We start from the raw sequence: 5508 nt of genomic DNA on the forward strand, positions 1-5508 counted from the left end.
AAAAAAAAAAAAAAAAAAAAAAAAAGTGAAAGAGAGAAACGGAGGTACTTATAGTAGAAGAACTTTTCAAAGAGTTTGGCTATAAAAAGGAGAGACATAACAGGATAGCTGGTGGAGGACTGGTCAAGTGAGGTTTTTAGAGGACAGGAGAGACATAAGTATGTTTATAGAAGAAAAGGCACTATTAGACAAGGAGAGATTGAAGAATACTAAGAAACTAAGTGACAGAAAGGGCAACTTCCTGGGATGAAATGGTATTATTTGTGCATGTATTTGGTAATGAGGACCATCTTATTATGTGAGACAGGAATGAAGGAAGAAATAGTGGGAGAATGCATTTGAGTAATATGAGATGAGGAACAGAGAAGAGGGAACTTTCCAAAAATGGCCTCAAATTTCTGGTGAAATATGAGGTAGGGTTCTCAGCTGAAGAGGAGGGAGAGGGAAGATATTGAAAGTTTGAGGAAGGATGAAAAAAGGTCTCTAGGAAAATGAGTGAAAAGTGAGTTAATTAGGGAAATATAAAAGAATTGCCTTGTTTCCAGTGAGGACCCATTTGAGATTACATAATGTAGATGTGTAGTGGACTCAGTCAGCATGGTTTCAGGACTTTAACTAGCTTTGTTCAATAGGGCATGAGAAGATCAAAGGCAGAAGATAGTGAAAGTAATTTATGGCTAGGGTTTGGAAGAGCAAGATATCCGACTGGATAAAGGGGCAAGAGACTGGAAAGAAGAAAACAATATAGAGCTGAACTGATTTATCAGAGTCAAGATGAGGATGTGAATGGAGGATAGCATGCACAAGGGTGTTGACCTGGAAAGAACTGGGGGGTGGAGGAATTGAAGGTCATGGTGAAGCTGAAGAACAGGGTTTCAAATTGCAAGGGAGAGGGAGAGATGGAACAACAGAATATAATCAGATAAAGGAATTGCAGAGATTAATTAACATGGATTTTGTGGTAGACTAGGAAGTGAAAGACATATATATCTACCTTTCTGTGTTCTGTGGTGGGAAAGATGTATAGGTCATGAGAAATTACTAAATTGAGTAATTGGGAGCTTAGGGTAGTCAAATTAATATCTAAATAGATATGTTGAAGTCCCTCAGTATGAGAAGAGGAGTTATGGAGGAAAAGAAAGACTTTTAGCCAATACTGAAGTCACTTAAGGAGAGTGCAATGGAGACAAATACCAGAATCTTGATTGGGTGATAAACATGGATGAATGAAATTCAAAAGAACAGAAGTTACTGAATGCTAGTGGTAAAGGAAGAGCCCAGAAGTAGCAAAGAGGAACAAAGAGTCATCCAAATCCCCTACAAAAGAAAGTGGGGGAGGGAAAGAGAAAGTATAATTTCTCAGTGAGTATAAGATTGAGTGATCATATTAGATAAAAGCTAGTTTTTAACTATGGCACAAGCATTGCAGAGAACATAGTGGAAGGGATGAGTAGTTTCATGAGGTGGGAGGGCAGGGATTGAGGGAGATAGGAATAAGGGAGCAGTCAATGAGAAGAAGAGAACAGAATTTGGGCAATGGCAATCAGTGGTTCAGAATCTCAGTGATAGGATGAGTATGAAACGGTACAAGTATATTAATCATTGAGGAATGAGTTCAAGTAGGTTATCACTGTTTACAGAAATTTGTTCTGACATGTACTGATTTGTCCCAGGGCATCAGGCAACTAGCTGTGTGTGGCTAAAAAAGGGGAGCAGGTGGTGGTGATGGTGGAGGGTTCTTGGAGAATGATAGAAGGGCACCAGCAAGGGAGTTGTAGGTGTTCAGGGAGGATGCTTTCCTTAGAATGTGACAAAAGGGCTTGGGCAAGGCAGGAGAATTTCAGGAGAACAAAAGGAAGGAGGGCATTCCAAGAAGAGATCCTTTCTAAACAAAGACATATGACACATAGGCCAAAAAACAACAAAAAAAAAAAAAAAAAAGAGGAAAAGTACAGCGAGTATGTCGAGAATGAAGACTGGTCCAATTTGGTAAAATTATGTGAAATATAGTCATGTAAAATAAGGTTAGAAAAGCAAGGTGAAGACTAGAAATAAGGTTGCTATGGACTCCTATTTACTATTCTTCATACAAGGAACTTCATTTCCTGTTGCTGTGCCTTTGGGCGGCTCCCAAATGTGGAATACTCTCCCCATCTCATCTCTACTCTCTGGTTTCTTTGGCTTCCTTCCAGACCTAGATCAGGGGCAGCTAGGTGGCTCAGTGAATAGAAAGCCAAGCCTGGAGTGGAGAGGTTCTGGGTTCAAATATGACCCCAGACACTTCCTCCTAGATATGTGATCTTGAGCAAGTCACTTAATCCCAATTGCCTACGCCTTACTGTTCTGCCTTGGGACCAATACTTGTATTGATTCTAAGACAGAAGGTTAAGAGGTTAAAAATTTTTTTTTCCAATTCAAATCCTACAATCTGTAAGAAGCCTTTCTTAATTCTTTCTTCTCCATTGCTGCTGTTTTCCCTCTCAGATTATCCCCAATACACTGCATACGTCCTGTATATATCTAATTATATATAGCATATTCCCACCATCAGAAAGTGAGCACCTTGAAAGCAGGAACTTCGAAATTTGCCTTACTTTATACCACTGGAGATCTTACTACAGTGCCTAGTAGATATTATTATTTATTATTCCTATTGACTCCCAGAGGAGCATAGGGCTGCAACCATCTCACGCCAATGGACTCTATTCTGGGCAACTTCCCCCAACTGGGCATCTCACGCCAACGGACTCTGTTCTGGGCAACTTCCACCAACTGGGCATATCTTTGCCAGGTCTGTTTTGGCCTTCTGACTTTTCTCCTCCCTGGTGGGTTCCATATTTTTTTTCATAGCGTCCCGACTGATGGGATACTGAATTGTTCTTTCCCAGAGTCTGGTATTGGAGATCTTTTCAGGCCATCTGATGTTCGAGATTTGATGTAGGCCTGGAGTTTGTTGGCTTTTGCCAGCACACATCGTGGACTTTGTTGGAGAGCAATCTTCCAGACTAGGCGATCCTTGGTTTTGTTGGTTTAATGAGACTGCAGTTTCTATAGCAAGTGAGATTTTTATGGGGTGAGGTTGCTAGCCTCGCGCCCAACCCTCCTCCTTTTTCAGCCGGGCTTGGGATAAGTAAGCCTAGTAGATAAGTGCTTAATAAATAAATATCTGTTGACAAGCAAAGCAAAGAAATGTGAACTACAAATACAGAGAAAAACATAACAAAAGGCTAAAAGAGAGTAAAGAAAACAAAGTATTTTAAGTGTATCAAAGGAAGGAAAGAATATTAAAAAAGAGGATCTACTGATGATACTGACAAAATCTTTTATAGCAATGTGGTTTTAGCAAAAACTTCAACTTTTAAATCTAAGGTGAAATACAGCAAAGAGCAAATAAGAAGTCTAATAAATGTCAATGTGGAAATTGAAACCAAAACTTTAATTTTAAAATTCTCAATGATTATTTTATATGCAGTATTGCAATTCTCAATTTAGGAATCTTTTTTTTTTACTACATATAGAAATAAGCTATGATTTCTTGTATATAATGGACTTTTATGGAAAATCTGAATTCTCTTTCAAAGTATAGATTCAAGATTATTTTTTTCTGTTTGTAAAGCCAAAAAAGTTTAAAGAAATTCTTCCCTCATCATCCTAATTAAACTTGTAAAGATAGTAACTCAAAAAGGTATTTTTCAGAACATCAATCTGTATCCGTATGAAAATATCTTGTTCCCTTATATATGCCATAGTTTTGGGAAGACACTAGATTTAAAGAGCTGAAAATCAGGTTTGCCTAAAAATGAAGGGGAAAAAAACCAATGGCACTGTGAAATTATGTTTGACAAGGCAAAAAAGAATAATTTCTAAAACTGAATTCTAGGCTACATAAATATTATAAAGTATATGGACAACCTATGAACTAAGAATTCTTTGCACACACATATATGGTGGAACAAATGAAATTCCAAATGGCAAAAAGGGATGAAGCAACATGTAATAATGTTTATGCCTTAGAATAAAGCTGAAGACTAGATTAGAGTCCAGAGAAGTTTTAGGACATGACACCAAGTAAGCAGCTAATGAAATATTACAGGTGAGGGGTGAAGTGGGGCCTGCTGAGGTAGTGTACAGATAAGTAATGAAGGGATATAGTCAAAAGATGTTACAGAGTTAGAAATAACAAAACTTGACAACTACTTGATTACACAGGGTGAATAAGCGAAATTGGGGATATAATGAAATTGTGAATCTGGGTTAACTGGAAAAGTGACTGTCCTTGAAAGAAGTTTAGAAGAGATATGAAGTTGAGGTGTATGGGGGAAAGGAAGAAATGAGTTCTGCTTTGGATATAATATCGTTCAAGTGCCAGTGGGACACAGAATTCAGAAGAGACCTAGGAGCCGTCTGCAGAGATGGTAATTGTTGTAATAATGGGAAAATTTAGATATTATATAGATATGTATTTTAAGGTGTGGTCGCCAGGAATCAATAATTCAGATTGATTCCATAATTAAAATAGACCCAAGTCAGGATGGGTTTTATGGTAGTTTATTTACAATTAGGAAGGTAGAAGGTAGGGAAATAGAGGGAGAGGCTAGCCCGGGCCGGCAGGGGCCTGGACAGAGAGAGGGTTAAAAGGCTAATTAAACTAGGCTACAAGCCACAAGGCCTTAGCAATCAGAGAGGCAAGAAGCCTACTTAAGGTAGAGAGTCTGGAAACGCCAAGGCAGGCCCAAGGAAGTCAGCCTAACTTACCCACGTGACTATTCAGAGGGGAAGCCGCCTGAGGTCTCAGATGAGATCCTTCAGCACCAAGTTCAAAGCAGAAACTCCCTCCACAGGAAGTTACCAACATACTTGAAGAGATAGCATCTTTTGTCACTTCCTGGGGGTCCACCTCTAATTCAAGTGGACAAATGGCAGCCTCTACACTGTTTTGGACTGCCCAAAGGGCAATCCCTTGTTCTTGATTTGTCACTTATTGTCATGTGTGGGTAACTCATCTCCCCTCCCCACTAAGGGAGGTGGGGATGACATTATCTCTGGTGGCTAGAGTTTTAACTATGAATGGGCTTGAGCCCATTTACACATTCCATTTACACATTGTGAACTTAGTGATATGAGCTTTGCTATTTATGCACTCTAGCTCAGGGCTCTAAATCACAGCATCACTTCACTGTTACCTAGAAGCCAATCAATAAGAGTACTAGTGAGAGAATGGAGGTATTTGTTGGGGGTAATCTATGTGAGAAGATGGGAGTGGATGATATTAAGTATATATGTAGAGGGCCTTGGAAAGAAGGGCCACCTTTTCTTAGGATAGCACAGTGGATAAAGTACTGGCCTGAAATCATAAAGTCTTAAGTTCAAATCCAGTCTCAGATAATTTATTTAGGCACGACACCAGGCAAATCACTTAACCCATTTGCCTCAGTTTCCTTATCTATAAAACGGGAACAATAATAACAACTATCTCCAAGATTGAATGAGATATTTGTAAAAAGTGCT

The sequence above is a fragment of the Gracilinanus agilis genome, chromosome 1, assembly GCF_016433145.1.
Source record: "Gracilinanus agilis isolate LMUSP501 chromosome 1, AgileGrace, whole genome shotgun sequence".
NCBI classification, from domain to species: domain Eukaryota; kingdom Metazoa; phylum Chordata; class Mammalia; order Didelphimorphia; family Didelphidae; genus Gracilinanus; species Gracilinanus agilis.